This window comes from Ipomoea nil, unplaced genomic scaffold, assembly GCF_001879475.1.
Source record: "Ipomoea nil cultivar Tokyo-kokei standard unplaced genomic scaffold, Asagao_1.1 scaffold2818, whole genome shotgun sequence".
In the NCBI taxonomy this organism is placed as follows: Eukaryota; Viridiplantae; Streptophyta; class Magnoliopsida; order Solanales; family Convolvulaceae; genus Ipomoea; species Ipomoea nil.
The window spans coordinates 1,407,323-1,432,713 of record NW_017619246.1 but is presented as its reverse complement, the minus strand read 5'-3'; the positions used below and the strand labels follow the sequence as shown (position 1 = coordinate 1,432,713).

The following is a 25,391-nucleotide window of genomic DNA, read 5'->3' as shown; positions in this document are numbered from 1 at the left end:
AAATGAGTCACATTTTTCAGTTCATTATTTTGTTTCTGAACCTGAACTCTTAGCATTCATTAATTTGTCAAAAGTTGCATCCTTGAACGACCCATTCGAAATATTTTCAGTTGGTGGAGATGTATCAAATGCAAATGTTGTCAAGTTCAGAAGTGATGGCAAACTTATGCTTTTGACAACTCCAGATGGAAAAATTCATGTCCTTGATTCATTCCGTGGCACAAGCAAGGTATGAACTTTTATGGTCCTGCCTTCACATTTTTATATTATTTGTAATTGTATATGTATTAAGTGTTTCCAATCTATTGATCCTAATTTGCAGAGAGTCGGCAGCCATGAAAGTAGTGGCGTTGAGCTAGATGACTTTGGTTTCATTGATGACACACAATCTCCTACGCAAGCGGAATAGAATAAAGATACTAACACTTTTTGTGATGCTACATGTGATGTAAGAAGTATTTTGATTTGTAAAGTAGCATTTTAGAATTGGAAACTAGTTTTTTTTTTAGGTGGATATTAGAATTAGAATATTATGTGCAACTAAATTTGCTATTGAAATGTATAATCTTTGTAGTGATATTGTATTGTTATGCAATTATTATTTGTTTTAAAATTGCTAAAGCAATGTATAATTTTTAAGAAAGTGCATATCAAATAGAAAATTTTAAAAAAATAAATTATATATTTGGATTTTTCGACCAGCAAGTGGTTGGAAAAATAAAAACCAACAAGATGGTTGGTCTGGAATTTCCGACCACGTGGTGGTCGAAAATTCCGGACCAGTCACTCGTGGTTTGACGGTTTTTTTCTGACTGCCAACAAAGATGGTCGGAATTTCCGACCACTTTTGCTGATGGTCGAAATTACCGACGAAGATTTTTCTGGATATCCATTTTGGACGGAAAAGTGGTCGGAAATGGTGTTTCCGACTGAATTTAGAGTGTTTCCGACCACTTTTTGAAATCATGTGATTTCCAGCCGTGTAATAAAGATAAAATTTGTATATAATAAATAAATTATGTGTTGCACATTTTATTTTAAGCCCTAATCATAATTAGTACTATTGCAGAAAATGTACAAATTCGTGTGTTGACCAATACTCAACATTAGCTTACACACGATTGCGAGCCGATTAAATCTCGAAGACAGTTCGGAGAAGGGTATGAGAAATATTGATCAATCATTGGGACTATGTAATAGCACAAGGTTTATAGGTCATTTTTATTTTATTTGAATTTATTCAAGGAAATTTAAGTTTAAAGAAAAAACAATTGATTTCTTTCCATGATTATCTTATTAGTTAGAAACTGTTATACATATTTTTTAAAAAAACAACTTAGTTTTGAATGACGTCTATTATGCTCGGTTAAGGTATACACATTCAACTAAAATTAATAGTGTAAAAATGTAGTATTTATTTGAGATGGTTTTCTTATTAATAAGAAAATGTTAGTTCACTTTTTATTAGGATTGAGAATAGCATCATACTAATATATCATCATATGCTTAATTGATTACAACCAAAAATAGCTGATTAATAAATAATTAGTATGATAGGATAGTATATATTAAACTAATCATTATTGCATGGACCATGATCCATACAATTGTGTGGACCATAAATAAAAGATACATTTTTAATATACTAAGAGTACATTATTTATATATATAAGGTACATTTTTAATATACTAAGGGTACATTATTTTATATAATATACCTTCAGTACAAAAATAATGTACTTTTAATATATAAAAAAATGTCCATGATATTCATGGTTCATACAATTGTGTGGACCATGGTCCGCACAATAATTTGTCATATCAAACAATGTGGGCTTTCTTAGCTAATGAATTATTATAAGGCATCAGAACATGATTTTCATCATCGGCCATCATCTATTTATTGGTTAAGTTTTGTATAAATTGAAAAATAATATGAATTATATTCATATATTTTTATACTGTATTTAGCATTAATGTATAAACTTTCTTGAGTTAAATTCATATAATTTTTATACTATATTTATTATTTTTCTTTCTCGCACGTGAGTTTGTTTTGAGAATCATGCTGGAACAACCAATCGGTTGATACAGAATCATGCTAGAACAACTAATCAGTTGATACAGGAGAAATTAGCATATGATATTAATGTCATGAAGGAAGAGAATGACATTTTGGTGGAGCAACTAACTGAAGAGCAAAGGGCTATATATGACAATGTATTGCAAGATGCTGAGAATAATGTTGGAGGACTATTTTTTGTTTATGGATACGGTGGAACGGGAAAAATATTCTTGTGGAGAGCATTGTCTTTTGCTTTAAGGTCAAAGGGTGCGATAAATTTTAAACGTTGCATCAAGTGGCATAGCTTCTCTTCTATTACCAGGGGGAAGAATTGCGCATTCAAGGTTTGCAATACCAATCGCTGTTAATGAAGATTCAACTTGCAATATCAGCCAAAGTAGTACTTTGGCACAGTTGATCATGCAAAGTAGGTTGATCATTTGGGATGAGACACCAATGATGCATAAATTCTGTTTTGAAGCTTTGGACCGAACGATGAGAGATATAATGAGTGTCAAAATCCAAACAACTTTGATATGACTTTTGGTGGAAAAATCGTGGTGTTAGGTGGAGATTTCAGACAGATTCTACCAGTAATTTCAAAGGGCACGAGGCAAGAATTTGCAAAGTGGATTGCTAATATAGGTGATGGAACAATGGGTGATTCAATGGATGGAGAATGTCAGATAAATATTCCTAAGGAATTTTACTAACGTGTGTTGAGGATCCTATTTCTACAATTGTTGATAGCACATTCCCTATGTTTCGCAGTGGCCATAGAGATCTTAAATATCTAAAAGATCGTGCTATTTTAGCCCCAACTTTGGATATTGTTGATACAGTCAATGCATACATGAATGACTATAATAATGTTGAAGGAAGGACATATCTCAGTTGTGATTCGGTTTGTAAATCTGATTGTAATGTTTACATGCTTGCTGATCTGCACACACCAGAATTTTTAAATGGATTACGATGTTCTGGAGTTCTAAATCACTCATTGACTCTAAAAGTTGGCTCACCAGTTATGTTTTTGAGAAATATTGATCACTCATTGGGGTTGTGCAATGGTACAAGGATGATCATTTCAAAGTTGGCTGATCATGTTTTAGAAGCTCAAATACTGTGCAGATCAAGTGTTGGTACAAAGGTCTTAATTCCAATGATGTCCTTAACACATTCTGATTCAAGATTGCCTTTTAAGTTCCAAAGAAAGCAATTTCCACTAATGTTGTCATATACACAGTATTTGAGACCTTTGTACTAGCACCATAGTCCACCTTTTTGTATTCGACACGAAGATTCGAACTGGATGGTAAAAGGACACTGTTCCAAACATTTTCCTAAGAGATTTTTGGATTGTTCTACTTTTGATGATGATGGATATCCCTTATATAGACGTAGGGACAATGGGAAGACAATTACAAAGAGTGACATCGCCTTGGATAACCGGTATGTTGTACCGCACAATAGACATTTATTGCTTAAATACAAGACTCATATAAATGTCGAATGGTGCAACCAGTCGCGCTCAATCAAGTATCTGTTCAAGTATGTAAATAACGGACATGATCGGGTAACAGTCGAGTTCTACAAAACTAGGAATTACGAGGAGTCTGGGAAACTCATATATGAGATTAATATGTACTATGACTGTAGGTACATATCACCCTGTGAAGCCGCTTGGCGTTTGTTTGGTTTTGATATACAACCTAGGGCTCTGGCAGTGGAAAGGTTAAGCTTTCACCTCCCCAATTAACAAACTGTGGTGTTTGCCGATGACGATCCAGTTGAGAACATTGTTAATAGACCCACAATAGCACATTGCATGTTCTTGGAATGGTTTGAGGCTAATAAGACATTCCCAGATGCAAGAACTCTTACTTATGCTAGATGCCAACGATTCGTGTGGAAGAAAGACATTAGAAAATGGCAGCCAAGGAAAAAAAGGTTTCTCAATCGGAAGGATTTTTTATGTGCCACCTGCTACTGCAAAATATTTTATCTGAGGTGTTTGTTGAATAAAGTACGTGGTCCTACAAGTTATGTAGATATAAGAACTGTTAATGGTGTGCAATATGTTTCATTCCGAGATGCGTGTTATGCTAGAGGTTTAATTGATGATGACAGAGAATATGTTGACGCAATAGAGGAAGCAAGTCATTGGGTGTCTGGCGATAAGTTGAGGAGATTGTTACATTGCTAATGACAAGCTGTATAGGAATGTCGATATTGTGAGTCAAATTCAAATGCCGATATTGTGAGTCAGATTCAAATGCCGATATTGTGAGTCAGATTCAAATGTCGATATGTTAGCGGATTTGCACACTTTTGAATTCTTGAACGGTTTGCGATGTTCTGGAGTACCCAATCATGCTTTGACTTTGAAAGTTGGATCACAGGTTATGCTCTTGAGAAATATTGATCACACTCTTGGCTTATGCAACGGTACAATATTAATTGTAACAAGGTTAGCTGATCACGTGTTGGAAGCCCATATCATGTGCGGTACAAATGCAGGTACTAGAGTATTGATTCCCAGAATGTCACTTGCAACGTCAGATCCAAGATTGTCTTTCAAATTCCAACGAATGCAATTTCCTTTGATGCTATCCTATGCCATGACAATAAACAAAAGCAAGGACAAACTCTTTCAAAAGTGGGATTTTAAAAAAAAAAATCCGTCTTTAACCATGGCCAAATGTACGTAGTTGTTTTAAGAGTTAGTAATTCAACGGGTTTAAAAATTTTGATTTGTGATGAAAATGATACATGTCGAAGTAACACAAAACATGTTGTGTACAAAGAAGTTTTCAACAATGTGTGATAAAATTTCAATCTGTTTCTTTTCAAATTTATTAGATTTTCAATAACTATTTTTTACACTGTATATTCCATATACTATATACATGACCGTGCATCGCACAGGTGCAACTACTAGTATATTTTATACTAGATTCCTTCACTTCATTATATAACCACGATTCTCAAATATTGATGATTAGATATGAACTGCAAGTTGTGCGAGTAGCAGGATTAAAGCATATTAGATGAGTATGAAAAATGAAAGCATTCCGAATGTTTCTACATGTGAAGTTGAAATGCTGGAAACAAAGCAAAAGACACATGCAATGCATGAAATTTCTTTGGAGGATAGTGACTGTTATGACAATATTAAAAATTGATATTTAGGTACTAATTTTTGTCATAACTTGTTATTATCACACTTTTCTAATCAAGTTGCTTTCAAAATGTCTTGATTTTTCTTATTAGCGGCATTATTTTTCTTGTTTTTCCTAGTTTAGTTGCAAGAATTAAGAGCAAATGGTGGTACTTGAGGAGGTAGAATTCAAAGGTTTGGCCCACTTGTTTTTTCCTGGTTATTGTGCATGGTAATAGTTTTGCTGTGTGCATTTTGGTTTTATGACAGTGAAACCATAGAGAGTGTTTGTGCATTCTGAGCAGTTGGTATGAATCTAGAGTACAGTGTGTAGTTAACGTTTGGCTATTTCTTGTGTTTGCATATGTGGGTAATAAGTGCATTATGTATTTGGATAGAAGTTAATTAATATTGAGTTTGATTTTTGTAATTGCAACCCATACACAGGCAAGAACTCAAAAAAGCAACATACAGGTGCAACTTAATCCCAGTGTACTAGAGGCGGATGATGATTTTGTGTCTCAACTAGTGCACAAATCTAGAAGAGAATAGAACCAAACTAGAGTTGCTCCCCAGTTTGCATTGTTGCCTGAAGAGGAGGAAAGATTTCCCACGTCCAAGACTCGTGAACTTACTAGGCATTTGGTTGAGCCTATTCTTCCGTACCCTATTTTGAAAACACCTCGGTTGCATTAAAATCATATTTGATATACAGTTTTAATAAATTTACACTATCATATTATTAAAGAATGAGATCTATAAAGATTTGTACTACTAACAGGTACATGGACTGCTCAGGGAAGTCCAGTTACCTTTCTACAGTAGGATAAAATATGATTTTTTTTTTTTATATCTTTGTATTCTGATTTGGTAATAGCATAAGGTTAATTGATTTCCATTGTCCAAATTGTCAGAGATATACCTACCTTAATTGAAGAAGATCATTCATCGTACACATCAATTCACAAATAGTGTACTCATTAGAGCACAATGTATAACAACATTCCCAAAACCCATAAACAATGATTACAGTAAAAACACACAGACATTCCGGCTTTCAAAATTTGGACACAATCAATTAAACGAGATTCATACATACATACGGAAACACGCATGGAAGATACCCCATAAAAGGGGGGGAAATAGAAAATAAAAAAAAAACACATACAACAACAGAAGTGGTAAACACTGTAAATAATCTATACACAAATACAGTATTCAAAATTACACACCTTAACCCCATAAACAACGATTAAAGACAAAACAAACAGACATTTCCAAAAAAAAAAAAAAAAAAAAAAAAAACCGCTGGTACCCAACCCCATAAACAATGATTAAAGACAAAACAAACAAACATTCCCTAAAAAAAAAAAATACAGACTGACACAACTAGGCAAAACATACACCATAACACCATACACTACACACACTGTAACACCCCGAAATTTTGAAACTTTTAAAACTTATATAATAAAGGTGAATTCTCATTAAATCCCAAAATCAAACAAGAGTGCGGGGTGCTATGCCACATCTGAGCTGGAGAACTCAGATGCACAGGCTAAACTAACTAAATATCCTCAAAGCAATGTCAATACATAATCATGGCACGCAGGCCGAAAGGGAAGCTAACTAATCTACGTTCCGGATCTCTTGCGTGCTCCGGGGTCTACTCATCTGTGCCTGAAAGCCAAATATATCTGTTCAGCGAATGATGCTAGTAACTCACTCCAACGCATTGAAATACAATATGGGTAGAAATATATATATATATATATATATATATATATATATATATATATATATATATATATATATATATATATATATATATATATATATATATAGGAAAACCATTTTGAAGCAGGAAGATATATACTTAGGAGACTCTAGCTTTAAAACCAGGAATAGACTCAGCAAATAGGGACAAGCACAATAATTAATGATAGCAGTTAAGTAGAGACAATCATCATAAACAATATGCATCTAAGGTCACGGATTACTTTCAAATCAATCATATCATTATCCAATCATCATTTGTGACACACAATCACACTGTGATGACGCCACGGGACCAATCGCAAACCCCGATCATGAGGGTTAGCGCATATAGCACCAACACGGCCCCGCAGCACCCTACCTCATACCACATCATGAAGGGAGTTGATCGCAACCAACCCTATAGACCGCTGACGAACTCAGCGGCGGATCACAGTCCTACACACCGCTGACGCGCTCAATCGGTGGACTGTGATCCACTTTACAAGGGGGGACATACGACCCTACACACCGTTGACGGGCACAGTCGGTGGACCGTAGCGGATCAAGCCCTACGCACTGCTGAGAGACTCAGTCGGTGGGCGAAGATCCTCGGAGACTACGACCCTACACACCATTGGCCCATCACTCGGTGGATCGCAGCCAGCTGTAGCCCTACACACCGCCTGATGCATCCAGTTCGGTGGGTCATCATACCCGAGGCCCATGTGGACCGCAGCCCAAGAAGTGAATCACTGATCACAGCCAGGAGGATGAACCGCAGCTCATAAGTAACCAACAGTGGACCGCAGCCCTATATAATATTTATATACCTGACCGATCGCAACCGTCCTGGTTAACAGTTGGGATGGTTCTCAACCCATCCAACTGCCCGTAAAGCCAATTTGATCACAACCAAATTGGGGAATCATGCATCACATAACACACAATAGCACATAGTAGCACATAATAGCACATTGGGAAGGGGAAGACACATAAATAAGCTTACGTGTGATCATTCACATACTAAGAATAGTCTTAAGGGGTTCATGCGACTTCCACCTAGGTCAACGGGTTACTGATTCAACTAGCATGCAATCCCTAAGACTCTTTTATCCTACGAACGGTACCCAAAACATCAAACTAGACTCAAGCACGATAAACGGGGTCCGTTGGGAAACCACGTGGGAATGGGGAACATCAAACGGGGAAACCAAAGACCCGGGGTGGGTACGGACCAGCGGGTAGCCGGTGGGTGGGGGTCACCCGCCGGAGATCATCGCCCGGGCAGCGGGTTGCCGGCGGGCTAACGCCTGCCCGGTGCCTGGCGGTGATTTTCGGGCAGCGGGTAGGTGGCGGGTACCCCTACCCCCACCTACCCCCACCTACCCCCCACTGGCTCGTTTATCAAATACTTGTCCCGGGATTCTTCGTGGAACCCGAAACCATGCTTAGACACTTTTAAACGCAATTAACGACACCACATAGGCAATTAATGGATCAAAAGTAAGAATCATATTGAATACATCCTATCACGACTTCTAGACACGAACAACACCCGAACATGCAAATTCACACCCAAATATAAATCAAGAACATCACAATACCAATTCTCAATCTATCCTAGGGCTCTAATCCCACCCAAATCATCAAAACCATATTTTATTTTCATTATCAAGAACCATCAAGACTTATCAAGAATCATCACATAAATATCAAGAACCTCTTTTTAACATCAAGATCATCAAGATCCCTCATAAAATCATCTCATCAATCAATCAAGATTATATCATAATATCATAAAGAAATTCATCAAGACACAAGTATATAGAGGGAGCCAAAGAAGGAGATTATAGCAAGGAAAATAGGTTTTGTTGAGACATGGGTTACCTCTTAGCCTTAGTTAATCCTCCCTTGGCTATTAAGGTTCTTCCCTAAGTTTTCCATCCATTTGATCTCCCTAGGCTTGGTGGTGGGGAGTCCCTTGGGAATTCTTGTGTGGTGATATCTATTGTGGTGTGACTTCTAGATTCTATTCCTTATAGGACTAAGGGCTTGGTTTAGGGATAAGGGTCCATGGTCCATGGTGGACCTTAATTAATTAAAGGAAATCCTAACCAAATTAATTTTTTTTAATTATTATTAATAGGATTAATTAAATAATTAATTCGCGATTAAAGGCCGTAACACGAGGTGTTACACACACACCCCCACCCAAAACAGGAACTACGATATATTAAATCAAATTGAGAGAAACATACACCAATACACCCCCTCTCCCCCCATCTTAGGCAAACACACTGAAAGGAAAACAACTAACCAACAAACAGAAGACTGATGTTTTGAAAACATTTAAAATTTAAAAAAAAAAAAACAGTACAATATAGCAACCGAGAAGATACAAACAACATACTTTCAATGCACCAACACAATAATCAAGAATGCACATAGCTACCAACACCAAAACCAAAAACATCGGATATAAACAAAAACAACGACATTCTCAGATAAAAAACACAAAGCCTTATAGACCCAAAGCAAACAAAAACCAAAACACAATGCACAACCCAACATCCACAACGCTCATTGCTAACACGAACACAGCATACGATCATAGATAGACTGAACAACGATGCATAATACAGAACTACTACATAAAGATGTAAACACTGACATACCTGGCGAATCCATTGCAACCAAGCAACCAGCACACTAAAATAAAACTCAAAAACCCACGCCAAATCGAAATGAAATTTGAGTAAAAAAAATAAAAATATGCAAAACACATAAGAGATGATACCAAAATCACCAATGACATATAAAAATCCTTAATTACCATAATTAAACCTCGTAAAAACAAGCATATTACGCCAACCAAATAATGAAACAAAGGAAAGAAAAAAAAAAAAAGAAAAATACTAAAACACCCCATCCATGCTGACGGGAAAAATGAAATAAAAAAAAAAAGAAAAAATTCCAGTAAAAAATCAGAGCCACAAATCAACCAAATATCTAAGGTTAATATTTATCCACACTCCTCATGTGGGAAAGTTTCGTCATTTAATCCTCAATATATATATATGTCATCATCACTGGCAAATTATACCGTGCACCAGGGCGCACAATGCATTGTGCGCCCTGGCTCAAAAGGACGTCGTTTTGTACCTTTTTCTCGTGTCTGCTGTTAATCCCTTAAAAAAATTTCATTTTTTGAATCTACAGAATTGTATAATAGAAAACACAAAATTTTATACCTGAAAACACAAAATTTTTATAACTGAAAATCTTCATGTTTCGAATATACAGAATTATATAATAGAAAACATAGAATTTTATACCTGAAAACACAGAATTTTATAACTGAAAATTCTCATGTTTCGAATGTACAGAATTATATAATAGAAAACACAGAATTTTATACCTAAAAACACATAATCTTTTTTAATAGGATAAAAATCCCCTGTTTCGAATGTACAGAATTTTATACCTGAAAACACAGAATTTTATAACAGAATATAAAACGACGTTGTTTTGGGAAGCGCGGTGCGCACATTGCTATGTGTGCCCTGGTGCACGGTATAACAATTGATCATCGCCCCCACCCAAAATTGCATAATATCAAGGAAGACATAGTCTGATTATGAGACAATATATTGTGAAAACTGAAATATTTATTAAAAAAAAAAAAACAAAATTAAATATAGTGGCAGCTATACGCGAGGCTCTTGCAACAGTGCAACAGCACTGCGACTTGCCTTTCATAATTGTGTAGAACTAAAACTAGTTACGCAACAGTTCGATGAGAACTGTAATGAATTGTATTAACTGGTTTACAAGAGTACAGGACCTAGGTATATATACAAGAGGAGATAGAGGCAGACTAGGATTGGGAATCATAAGTAGACTCAAATACATAGATAGAGTCTTAATACTCCCGCTCAAGTATAGGGTACAGACGTGACTTGTAACTTGTCTCTAAGAAAAGAAAACCTAGGACCTGCTAGAACTTTTGTAAATATATCTGCAAGTTGATCTTTGGTGGAGATAAAGTTGACTTGAATATCTTCTTTGGCAACTCTGTCTCTCACAAAATGATAGTCAATCTCAACATGCTTAGTGCGAGCATGAAAAATAGGATTAGCACACAGATATGTAGCACCAAGATTATCACACCATAGTTTCGGAACAGAAATAGGGAGAGAACCCAAATTACTTCAGCACAAACATCAGCTAAACCCTTGTATTCAGCCTCCGTGGAGGATCTAGCCACTGTTCTTTGCTCTTTGCACACCCAAGATACAAGATTTGACTCAAGGAAGACAGCATACCCACTGGTTGACTTACGATCCTCAGGGCAGCCAGCCCAGTCTGAGTTAGAGAAGGCATGTTGTTCTCTGGATGCATATTTTCGGATACGCAAACCATAAGATAGAGTCCCTTTGACATACCTCAATACACGCTTTGCTTGTTCCCAATGGGTTACCATAGGAGCATGCATGTGTTGACAAAGTTGATTGACTGCAAAAGATAAATCTGGTCTAGTGATGGTGAGATACTGAAGGGCTCCAGCCAGACTTCGATATTGTGTAGGATCATCATATAAATCTGTAGAGTGAGCAAGAGATTTCGAAACAGGAATCGGAGTAGATAGAGGTTTACAATCAGACATACAACACGTTTCAAAATATCCAGCATATACCGTTGTTGAGATAAAAGGATTCCATCATTGCATTTAATGGTTTCAATACCAAGAAAGAAACCTGGTTCACCAAGATCCCTAATCTTGAAAGTAGCAGATAATTTAGATAATAAATAACTTACAAGATTCGGATCACTGCCCATTACCAGAATGTCATCAACATAGACAAGAAGATAGACATAAGTGGAATTTTGGGAGTAATAAAATAGTGATACATCTGTTTTCGATGCCTGGAAACCAACAGATAATAAAAAAGGCATGAAGACGGTTAAACCAGGCTCTTAGGGCCTGTTTCAACCCATACAATGATCTCTTTAGCAAGCAGACATGATCAGGAAATTGAGCATCAATATATCCAAGTGGTTGTCGCATGTAAACCGTTTCAGTCAAATTCCCATTAAGAAAAACATTATGAACATCTAGCTGTCTCATAGTCCAACCAGAAGATATAACCAAAGCGAGAAGTAACCTGACAGTGGTGAGTTTTACAACTGGACTGAACGTGTTAAAAAAATCTTGACCGGGAACCTGATTAAACCCCTTTGCGACCAACCTGGCTTTGTATCTCTCAATCGAACTGTCTGCTTTCCTTTTGGTTCGAAAAACCCATTTACATCCAATCACATTTTGATCATGTTTAGACGGAACCAGACACCATGTCTAATCTGTAACAAGGCATTAAATTCCTCATATATAGCCTGGCGTCATTCTAAGTGTTTGATAGCCTGTGTGTAACAAGTGGGATTAGTGGAGCAAACCTGAGTTGTCAAGACCGTAGGTGGTGCGCGAGACCGACTTCGTGTTTCCATGTCATGAGTATGGATATTTGGCCGAGTCGATCGTCCCCATGGACGAGTAGTCACCGCGGAAGCTTGTTGGGCTGTCTCGGCTTCACCGGGTTCTGCCGGCAGTGTTGCGTCATTCGCCTCAGGCGCTGCTGACAGTTGTGGTTCGGTCCGAACCAGTGCGGCTTGCTGTGCTGGTTCAGACTGAATATGAGTATCGGGATTGGTCACCATGGGATAAAGGATAGATGCAACCCACGATTTATCACGATAAGCTGAGACTTTCTGCATAGAGATTTTAGTAACAAAAGGAAAAACAGCTTCATCAAATCTGACATGCCTGCACACGAACACCATATTAGTCTGTAAGTCCATACATCTATACCCCATAAAGGACTCAGGATAACCAAGAAAGACACATGGGGAGGATCTATAAGACATTTTGTGACAATTATAGGGACGAAGATGAGGATAACACAGACAACCAAAGACACGAAGAAACGAGTACGAAGGAGGGGATTTATGCAACAAAGAGTGAGGACTAGAGTTATTTAAGATATCAGATGGCATTCTGTTAGTAAAATAAACTGCAGTTTCAAATGCAAAATCCCAAAATCTTGATGGAACAAACGCACGACCCATGAGAGTGAGATCGGTTTTGACAATGTGTTGGTGTTTTCTCTCGACTCAGCCGTTTTGTTCATGAGTATATGCACACGACTGTCTATGATGAATCCCTAATTTTGTGAGAGAGGAATGCAACTTTTTGTACTCGGCACCTAAATCAGATTGGATAAATTTGATCTTACGATTAAACAGTCTTTCAACAAGAACACGAAATTTGTCAAATATATCATAGAGATCAGATTTATGTTTCATGGGAAAATACCAAGTATACCGAGAAAAATCATAACAAACAGAACAAAGTATCTATAACCATCAGAAGATAAGAGAGGAGGTGGACCCCAAATATCAGTATAGATTAAATCAAGAATATTGGAACTAGAAGTATTAACACGTGGTAATGGAAAACGAGAAGATTTACCCATTTGACACGCATTACATAATCTAGAATTACAACGAATAGTACTACTAGACCTATTAACCCAACAAAAAAAGGAAGAAAACGACTAAGAACATAATGGTGTGGATGTCCCAAACGATCATGCCAGACAGACGGAGACGCACGAGCTAAAAGAAACGCGGAAGGTGATGAAGTAGGAACTGGTAGTTTGTATAACCCACCAGAACTATTGCCCCGAAGAAGAATCTCCTTGGTGTTGATATCCTTCACAACAAAAAAGGATAGGTGAAACTCAAAAAATACTTTATTATCAGCAGCAAATTTTTGAACTGATAATAAAGAGGTAGATAAAGTGGGAACATGAAGGATATTAGACAAATGAAATGACCTAGAGGGGGTATGAATGAATGCATGACCAATATGACTAATAGAAAAACTTATACCATCACCGACACGGAGTGTGTCATTACCATTGTATTCGTCCGAGGTAGAGAGTGCTGCTATATCTGAAGTTGCATGATTCGTTGCACATGTATCTGGGAACTAAGTATGAGAGGTGACGAATCTGAAGGAGCTCCCTGATAAATTATATTGGCCTGTGGATCCCGTTCATACCGTTTGTAACACGTGGTCGCGATGTGCCCTAGGATCCCACAAAGCTGACACTTAGGTTGACGATTGCCGTTTCTACCTCCACGGCCACGACGGCCGCCGCCGCCACCACGAGATTGCCCAGACTGACCACCGGACTGCCCGGAGCCACGCCCGCCGCCCCGCGATGAGCCGCCCTTACCGCGATGCTGCTGCCCAGATTTCTGGACGGAGAAAGCCGTCGGTGATGCGTCCGGTCTACCACCGCCGGCAACGAATTCCTCGGTGTTGAGAAGGCCTGAGAGCTCGTGTAGGGTAACCGGTGTGTCGCGGACGTTTAGAGAAGATACGAGACCTCGGAATTCGAGCCGTAACCCCCCTGAAAACGTATAGATTTTGTTCTTCAAGAGGGACATGCCGGCCAGCGAGAGTAAGATCATCTATGAGAACCTGAGCTCGGCCAATATAATTTGCAACAGAGGCATCACCCTGCTGCAGAGTTTGGAGCTGCCCGAAGAGGTTCAATGAGCGAGATCGCGATGATGAAGCCAGGGCAGAGGTAACGACTGTCCAAACCGCACGGCTCGTGTGATGCCCGATTGCCAGGGGCATAATTTCATCAGATAAAGAGGACATGAGCATCCAGAGGAGTGTTTGATCCTGACGAACCCATGCGGGGCGGTCAGGGTTCGGTCGCGGCAACGCCCCTTCCTCACCGGTCGAAATCGTGGCCGGTGGACAAGGGTTTGATCGATCAATGAAACCCATTAGATCATGCCCGTTTAGAAAAGGAACAACCTGAGCTCACCAGAATAGGAAGTTCCGATAGGTCAGCTTGACGCTGATAAAGTGGTGAGCGGTGGACAGGGTGGTCACATTGGCAATGACCGATGAGATAGCAGCATTGGAAACGGTCCGTTCACAGGAATTGACAGACCCGTCGGCCATGGGAAATAAAACCTAGCTAGCTGATACCAGATAAGAACTGTAATGAATTGTATTAACAGTAATGGTTTACAAGAGTACAGGACCTAGGTATATATACAAGAGGAGATAAAGGGAGACTAGGATTGGGAATCATAAGTAGACTCAAATACATAGATAGAGTCCTAATAAGTTCATTTATTTCAAAATAAAAAATCGTTGTCTGAGAGATTCGGAACTCTCGCGGGAAAACCTCATGTACTTAACACGCCTTAATCACTCGGCCAAAGCGACAATTGCTCATATATTTTTATGACTAAACATTAAATTCAATATATGAGTACAAAAATACTAATATAATGTTAATTAATAATTTAAAATAACTAAATTCTCTCATCAGATAAATATTTTTTAGACAACATTTTATAAAATTAATCTTTAAAAAAAATTTAAAAAAAAAAAAAAAGCACCTAGAGGATTAACAAAGACAAAAATAGAGTATTGCAATTAAAAATCAACAATTCAAACTTATTTCAAAAAAAAAAAAAAAGAAAAGAAAATCATCAATTCAAACACTCAATTAGAAGGGTCGTTATATCATAGACCGCGGTGCATGTGCACCGCGGTAAAAAACGGCGTCGTTTCTTTAAGTAAAGAAACGGCCCGCCGTTATAGTTAACGGAGTCCGCTTGTTTGGTGTATTAAACATCAACTGTCACTACAGTATATTTAAACCGACACTGCAGTTATATCGAAATGATACTGTAGTTATAGTGAAATGAAACTGTAGTGTATATAAAATGAAACTGAATAACATTTCACATATTTGAGTGTATATTGTACAATGAAGCTGTAACTATATCAAAATGATCATGTAGTTGTGTTTTAATGAAACTATAATGTATATAAAATAAAATTAAATAACATTTTCACATATTTGAGTCTATAAATATCGAATGAAACTATAGTTATATCGAAATGAAACTGTAGTTGTGTTGAACTGAAACTGCAATGTATACAAAATGACACTGAATAACAGGATTACTTTTTGCGAAAAGGTGCAAAACGACGGAAACCAAACACTGTTTCTTTTCATTTAAAAAAAGGACGTGCGGTGCATGACTGATGGTGCATGATATAATTTGCTCAATTTGAATTGAAACACCAAACAAAAACCCAATTTTGCCAATTCAATTAGGCTTGGTCCATTAACATCATTATTATTATTATTATTATTATTATTATTATCACCCATAAAAATCTCAATTATATCCTCAACCATATCAGAAAAGATTGCCATCATACATCGTTGAAATGTAGCAGGTGCATTGCACAAACCAAATGGCATCCTTCTATATGCAAAAGTACCATATGGACAAATAAATGTAGTTTTTTCCTGGTCCTCAGGGGCAATGGGAATTTGAAAATAACTTGAATAACCATCTAAAAAACAATAGTATGCATAACCAGCTACCGTTCTAACATCTGGTCAACAAAAGGTAAAGGAAAATGGTCTTTACGGGTAGCTGCATTTAGTTTCCTATAGTCTATACATACTCTCCAACCTGTGACAATTCTAGTGGGAATCAACTCACCTTTATCATTTTGAACAACAGTGATACCACCCTTTTTAGGAACAACCTGTACAGGACTAACCCATGCACTATCATAAATGGGATAGATAATACCTGCATCAAGAAGCTTGTGAATTTCAATACGTACCACTTCTTTCATGTTAGGATTAAGGCACCTTTGACTTTCCACCCTTGGGGTATGATTTTCTTCCATCAATATCTGATGCATACAAATTGAGGGACTAATCCCCTTAACATCAGCAATAGACCACCCTAAGGCAATCTTAAATTGCCTCAATATTCTCATTAGTTTTTCTTCTTCTGCAGGAAGCAAATCAGCATAAACAATCACAAGAAAAGTATCATTTACACCCAAGAAAACATATTTCAAATGTGATGGAAGTGGTTTAAGTTCAAGTTGAGGTGATGTTTCATTAGAAGGGAGTGGAAAATGGTTTCCCCTACCTAAATCTTCATATTTCCTACTAAGATGTGTAGGCAAATAACCCTGACCTTCTAACCTCATCAAAGACTCAACAAAATCAGATTCTTTCTCTTCCATTTTTATACTAAGTGCAAGACATGCTTCCAACGACTCACTGAATGAATGCTTAACAAATGTTTCTTTTGCAAGGTCATCAATAACATCAATAACAAGACATGATTCATCAAAAGATGGGAACGTTACAGCTTTAGAGATAGAAAATTCCTCTTTTTCTGTTCCTACTTTAAAAATCAATTTCCCTAAAGGCATGTCTATTATTACACCTCCTGTTAACAAAAATGGTCTACCAAGTATAAGAGATGTAGCTGTATCACTACCCATATCAAGAATAAGAAAATCAGCAGGAAAATAAAATTTACCAACTTTTACCAAGATATCCTCCACTACTCCAAGCAGGTACTTGACTGATCTATTAGCAAGTTGAAGAGATATTGTTGTTGGCTTCATTTCAGCTATTTCCAACTTCTTGAAAAGAGTTAAAGGCATAAGGTTAATACTGACACCTAGATCACATAAGCATTTATCAACAACAGTATTACCAATAGTGCAAGGGATAGAAAAACTTCCTGGATCCATTAGCTTAGGAGGTAATTTGCTTTGTAGAATAGCACTACACTCCTCATTTAAGTGCACAGTAGCAAACTCTTCCAGTTTCTTTTTATTAGACACAATTTCCTTAATGTACTTGGCATAAGATGGCATATTAGCAAATGCTTCTGCAAAAGGAATATTAATCTGCAATTTTTTAAAAACCTCTAAAAGTCTTTTAAAGTTATTGTCATGGTTCCTCTTTTGTAGCCTTTGTGGATATGGAATGGGGGGTACATAAGGTTTTACTGTAGAGGAAGTGAGGTTTTGATAACTAGAATTCTCTTTAGGCACTTGCTCCTCTTCTTTATCACTCTCTTTTTCAACACTCATGGTTTCTTTTTCTTTCAAAACTTCATTCAATATCTTACCACTTCTCAAAGTGACAACTATAGCTCCTTCCCTAGGGTTTATTTTAGTGGTACTAGGAAACTTACCCCGATCTTTTTCTGCAACCAATTTAGCCAACTGACCTACTTGCACCTCTAAATTATGAATGGATGCTTGGCTAAACTGAGCAACCTTATCAATTTTTGCATCTATTTTCTTCATCATAGTGTCTTGGCTAGCCATGTATTGCATGAACATCTCTTCCAGTTAAGGCTTCTTCTCCTGAGTAGGAAGTTGAGGCTGTTGTGGTGCAGGTGCCTGCTGGAAAGGTCTGTATTGTTTATGCTGGAATCCTGATGGTCTTTGTTGTTGGAATCCAGGTGATCCCATTGGTCTTGCATTACCTTGATCTCTCTATGAGAAGTTAGGGTGATTTCGCCAACCTGGATTATATGTATGGGAAAATGAATCATTTCTTGGTGGTTGCCTACCCATGTTAGATCCCATGTAATTGGCCTCTTCATAAGATGGTTGCAATGACTCTGCATTCATACAAATAGAAGAATTATGACCATATGTATTGTAATAAGCACAAAATTTTCTATTCGAACTATCACGAGTCATCAACAAGTTAATCTGTTTAGTCAATTCAGCCACTTGTGTTGTCACACTACTACAGAAAATGGTTTTAACGTCGGTTAAAATACCCCATTTAACGTCGGTTATCTTTCGACGTCGACTTTAGAGACGTCGTAAGTAAATGATACAACGTCGGTTAAACAACCGACGTCGTATGTAACATACGGCGTCGGGTTTTAAGTAAAAGCCGACGCCGTATATATATATATTTTTTAAAAATAATAATAATTTACATACGACGTCGGCTTTTAGGGTAAAACCGACGTCGTATAGTATTTATATTTTTTTTAAAAAAAAAAAATAATTAACCTACGGCATCGGTTTTTAGGTAAAAGCCGACGCCGTATATATTTATTATTTTTTAAAAAAAAAAATAATTAACATACGGCGTCGGCGTTTACCTAAAAACCGACGCTGTATATATTTATTTTAAAAAAAAAAACTATACGACGTCGGCTTTACCCTAAAAGCCGACGTCGTATGTTATTATTATTTTTTTATTATTATATTCGTTTTATGGTTTTTATCCAACCTGTATCAATTTTCAAATCCTGCGCAGCTAGCAATTTAACATTCAACATTCAACATCAACTAATTTATTAAACTAATTCAAACTATTAAACATGAAACTAATATAAAGAACACAATTCATTAAAAGCTAATTCAAGCTACTAAACATAAAACTAATATAAGTACCACAATTCAACAAAACTACTAAATATTAAGCCAATAAACATAAATTAATTTTAAACGTAAAGTATCAAGCTATTAAACATGAAACTAATATAAAGAACACAATTCATTAAGCTAATTCAACCTACTAAACATAAAACTAATATAAGTACCACAATTCAACAAAACTACTAAACATTAAGCCAATAAACATAAACTAATTTTAAACGTAAAGTATCAACTAAGAAGCATTTTATTAACTCATTCATCAATAAGAAACTTAGACCATTTGTCTCTAACTTCATCAATCTCTTTTTTGTTGTAGGGCAATCTTCCTTGTCTTTCCAAAGCCTACAAAGTTCAAAAGAAATTAAATTAATAAATAAGCAAGTATTTTTAAACATTTGAAGCAAAAAGATATATTATGAAATTACTTGCCTTATCAATTCCTTTGCTTAGGTTATTGGAAACAATTTTCAACATGAACTTCATCACATAATAACCACATTCGGTGGTTCCCTTTTGTATAGCACACTACATTGAATTACAATAAAATTAAAATAAATTAATAAAAAAAAACAATAAGTTTGCATGTTTTACAAAGTGAATGAAGTACTTACCGAACCATTTTGGTGGACGATTTTGTTTCTTTCTACTCATCATGTTTGTTGCAGTCATACACCTATTAATATAAGACATAGAATATATATAAATACTTGGCATCACTAGTTTAATGATAACTACTAATTAATTATATAAATTTATATACGTTTCCATTATATGTTTAATGTCTTCACGCGGCCCATGACCAAGTGAATCAAACCAAAATAATAGATGATTCTAATAGTTGGGACTCAATTAACTAATGATTTTATCAAGGAATTCTAACCCATGAATCAAGCTTTATTTTATTGTTTTATTAGGATCAATATTTTATTTTATAGGTAGATTCCCTTTTGTCATAGCCATTTCACTATAAATAAATTGAGCTTTTAGGCATAGATATGATAAACAATTTCTAAGGCATACACAAGATCAAAGCAATTCCCATCTGAGGCAAAACTTGGGAAAATTTTAGGGGAAAAAAATTAGTTTTTTTGCTTAGTTGCTAAATATTATAATGAAGCAAATTGGAGATTTCCCACAGAAAAAGTTTATAAATATATACTAATTAACAGATAGCCATAAAAAAAGAATAACTACCCATTAGAGCTTTTAATCCTTACTAAAACTCTACACACAGTTCACTTGAAAATCAGAGCATATAATAAATGCAATATTAAATGAATGTGTAATGCTTTAAAAGATTTCTTCTAACCCAATACGTTCCTAAGAGTATATTCCAAATAGAGCAAGATCCTATAATTACAGAACAAATATGCCAAATTAGTGACAATATAATTCAACTTCTTTCACAACTCAGTAACCACACTCTAATGAATGTAAATATAGAGCCACTGGTATTACACCCAACTTTAACACCAATTTCAAAACAACCCAACCCTCTTTCTTTAACTGGAAACTCAAGTTTTATGTATGCAATGATATAATATAGGGCCATAGGGGACACCAACCATAAGATAGCACAATATCAAACCAAACAAACAAGATTTCAATACAAATATGTTGGAGATCACAAATCTTTTAAAAAAACCAATTCCAACATATTAAATGACTGAGGGAAATTAAACCATCTTACTGATGTTTGTTGGAGCATGAAAGATCCAATTGATGTTTAAATATAGCAGAATTCTTTTAAAAATTTTAAAATATATAAAAAACTAATTAAATAATAAAAATAAAAATAAATAAATAAATATATACATAGTACGTACCAGCGTGGAGAGTCGAAGGAGAGAGCGACCGGCGTCACGGCGTCCCCGGCGTCCGATCTGAGCAGCGGCGGAGAGAATGGCGTCCGATCTGAGCAGCGGGCGGAGAGGAGGGCGTTGGATCTGAGCAGCGGCGAAGAGGAGGTGCAGCTGCGTGGCGGTGCAGCGGTGAGGCGAACGGCGGGCAAACGGTGGTGAAGATGAAGATGAAGATGAAGGGGAAGTGTGATGCGGTGAGATTTGGTGAGAAATGAAATGCTGAGTGTAAATTTTTTTTATTTGGCTGTAAAATAGGTACGGCACATACGGCGTCGGTTTTATAATAAACCGACGCCGAATGTATTATAATAATTTCTTTTTTTTTTTATTTTAATACAATACGGCATCGGCGTTTTAATTAGCCGACGTCGTATAGTAATTATTTAATTTATTTCTTTTTTATATTAAGCATACCGCGTCGGCTACGTAATCAGCCGACGCCGTATGTATTATAATAATAATTTTTTTTTATTTAAATAGAATACGGCGTCGGCTTTTTTAATTAGCCGACGCCGTATCTTATTTTAATTCATATTTTTTTATTTAAATAGCTTACGACGTCGCTAATTAATTAGCCGACGTCGTATGTTATTTAAATTTCATTTTTTAAAAAAAAATTAGTTTACGACGTCGGTCAATTAAGTCGGCCGAAGTCGTAATTATTTTACTTTTTTTTTAATTTTGATTATATATGACGTCGGTTATTTGTTATAACCGACGTCATATGTATTAAAAAAATAATAATAATAATTTTAAATATTTAACATCGGATTTTAGAAAATCCGACGTTAAAATGTTGACGTTAAAACCGTTTTCTGTAGTAGTGTCAACTCAGATTGTGTGCTAATTTCATGCACAGCAGCTCTTCGACCTCTCACTGCCTTTTGTCGAGAATTACTAACTAAGTTCTCATAGATAGCTTCTAATTCATCACTATTTTTATCACCTGTGTATCCACTTGCAGTATCTACAAGAGACTGACAATTAGGAGTTAAACCATCACAAAAGAATTGTGTCAACAATAACAGTGGGAATTGATGGTGTGTACATTGGGTCAAAAGCAATTTAAAACGATCCCATGCTTCATGAAATAACTCCCCCTCTCTTTGAGTAAAAGTGCATATCCTACTCCTATAGTCCATTGTCTTTTGAGATGAATAATATTTAAACATGAAAGCATTGTAAACATCATCCCAAGCTCTTAAAGAACCCTCTGGTAAGTTTAACAACCACTGCCTAGCATCACCCCTCATGCAATATGGAAAACATTTCATTCTAAGCTCTTCTTCAGATAAATTATTCAAAGGTAAAGTTTGTACCGTACTATAGAGCTCACGCATGAAACCCAAAGCATCTTCACTTCCCAAACCGTTAAAGGTAGGAAGCATATTCAGATGGAAAGTCTTCAGTTCATAATTTCTAGCTGCATAAGATAATTGAATACAAGAGGGATTAACAGCTATTACCGGTCTTTGGATGTTTCGAATATGTGGTTGAGCTGCTTGATTGTGAGGAGGTGGAACTATTATATTGGTGGTACGAGGTCATCCTGTTGACCCACTCTATTGTTTTCAGTCATTTCAAGCCGCCTTCGTACCCTATTTTTTCTGCAAGTACGCTCAATTTCAAGATCAATAGGAAATAATTCAACGTTCTTATGCCTTTTTTATCGCCTTAAGTTCATAAACAAACAAAATAAAAATAGAAAAACAAATAAAAATAAAATGATAATGAACCTAACAACAAAAATAAATTCAAAATGAAAAACTTAAAGAGAACATTTTAATAAAGTGGGCGCCAAAAACTTGATTGTTATAATCTGCAAGCGCACAGAGTCAATCACAGTATAAATTCCTGGAGTATTCCAGGGTCGATCCCACGAAGAACCCTATTGACTGTTAACTTAAATAATCAATTTTTTGATAAAGAAAGATGCAAATAAATACAATTAATGTAATTAAATAGAATATTTATGAATTTAAAGCAAAGGAAAACTTTCAATTGAGAAAAGACTAGGGATTTGGGGTTCACCTCTTAGATAATTAACTAACTCTCCTAAGTATTGATTCTTATGATTATAGTGACAATTGCTCCATATATATCCTAATACTCCGTCGAGTTACTAAGTTGTATCCAATTAACTGTGATCATCTGTCGATATCTCACCAACATTAATTGAACCCATTAAGCAATAATCAAATATCACCACAAATACCTAAAGCTATGTATAGTTTAGGTCAATTATGTTTATCTTACGAGTTCTAGGTTAATAATTCACCTGTCAGTTCTTCTTATGAACCCTAATATTAGAATTATGCAATGGCCAGTCACACAATCCACAATTAAAGTACATAAAATAAATATAATCAAGTTCAATTGTTCAACTGAAATTAGAAAAATCAACACATCATGAAGAATAATCAATTAATCTAATATAGGTTAATCCAAATCCCTAATTAAAAGTTCTAGCCAAGAATCATAATTAAATACATAAATTGTTTAATAAATAGTATTCTGGAAATTTAAGCAAGAATAAAAGTAGAGACGAAGGAAAATAATTCAAGCTTAAGAAGAAGATAGCCGCGATTGAAGCTCCGTTGCCGCTGCTACGTACGTCGCGTCGTCGCACCCAGACTTTCTTCCTCTTTCCGTCGGTTCCCTGTTGTCCGTTTTTATCTACTGTGTTCTCTGCCGTACCCAAAATAATACTCCCTCAGTCCCGTAATGTATGTCTGATTTACTTTTGGCACGGATTTTAAGAAGGTTAAACAGAGTCACTCCCTTTCCTCTTTTGCCCTTACTGACAATTTTGCTACAATGCATTTCTTCGTCATTCTTTTCCTCATCTGTACATTTATTCATCTTTCTTCAACAAACCCATTTCTTCATCTTTCTCCAACAAATCCCATATACCTTCTGTATCTTTCATTCTTCTTTTAGTTCTTTATACACTAGTAATTATACTAAAATAAATGAACTTAATACTTAAAAAGATTTAGGAAAAAAAAAAGACAAAAACTAGTGGTGTTAAGAAATAGATGGAGTTATAAAAATCTTAAACTTGATGAAATTGATCGGAGATTGGGATGGCAACGTCTATTTGAGAGATGGTGAAGACTGCTACATTAGTGAAGGAGGCCAATGTTTCCATGGAGTCATACTAGCTCAATCTCTTTGCAAAGCACGGTGAGAAAGAGGAATTTCTAGGATCTTATCATGATCTTAACGTGGGCGCTGGTGGCGGCATTGTTGCAGCTCCCACTGCCGATGGTGCTACCCCACAGCTGCTTCTCCGGCTACTAAAGAAAAGGAAGAAGAACCAAAAGAAGAGAGCGGTGAAGATATGGGATTCAGCTTGTTTCATTAAAATGAAATGTTTACTAGTTTTGATATAGTGGATGACAGCTGTGGACTATGTCTAATTAAAATATTGAGTGGATGACAGGATGGACACCTGTTGATATTAGGTACCAAGTGTGATAAAATCTGAAAGGGCAAAATTGAAAAATAATTAAATATTGATGTTTATTTTTGGAAAGTAGACAATATTTTGGGACAGACAAAAAAGAAAAGTAAGACAGATAAAATGGGACGGAGGGAGTAAAACAAAAGCAATTCAAAATGAGTTTTTTCTCTTCGTCCTTTTCTTTCTCTGGCTGCTGCGCAAAACCCCTCCAAAGCAAAAGAAAATTAAATAAATTAATAATAATTATAATTATAATAACCTAATGACACAACCTAATAAAATCTAATTATTAAAGCACTTATTTAAAATTAAAGAAATAAAACTACTAAATAAATTTAATCCTATAGCTAAAAATAAAACTCCTATTTATATTAATAAAAATGCAACATTAGCCTAATATTTATTAAAACCCATCTAAACTAGTCTAAACTAATAACATATAACTAAAGAGCAAATACCAATTTTCATCCCACGAGTATTAACAAAATGACAATTTTAGTCCACATGTTTAATTCCTACCAAAACTCATCCCACAACTATTGTTTTACTACCAAAGTTAATCACTCCGGTCACCGGAGATGTTAAAACACGCCGAATCTTTTTAAAAATAAGGATACTTTTGTCCTTTTATCATTAAGATCAAAATATTTACTAAATTGCCATTATTGCTATTATTAAACTTACCCTAATCCTTAATCCTTCTTCCATCCCTAATCAACTAGCGAATTGCGACCCCAATTTCT

The 25,391-nt window shown here is 35.9% G+C and overlaps 2 long non-coding RNA genes across 2 annotated transcripts; one reads left to right on the top strand and one right to left on the bottom strand.

The window, feature by feature from the left end:
- Positions 1–129: 129 nt before the first annotated feature.
- On the top strand, positions 130–21,074 carry LOC109158382. The gene is made up of 3 exons (XR_002050372.1): positions 130–229; positions 323–604; positions 21,060–21,074. It is a non-coding gene; the product is annotated as an uncharacterized LOC109158382 (long non-coding RNA).
- LOC109158381 lies at positions 19,754–21,380 on the bottom strand. The gene is made up of 3 exons (XR_002050371.1): positions 21,147–21,380; positions 19,932–19,993; positions 19,754–19,845 (listed from the first exon to the last, which is right to left on the bottom strand). It is a non-coding gene; the product is annotated as an uncharacterized LOC109158381 (long non-coding RNA).
- Between the last annotated feature and the right edge of the window lie 4,011 nt (positions 21,381–25,391).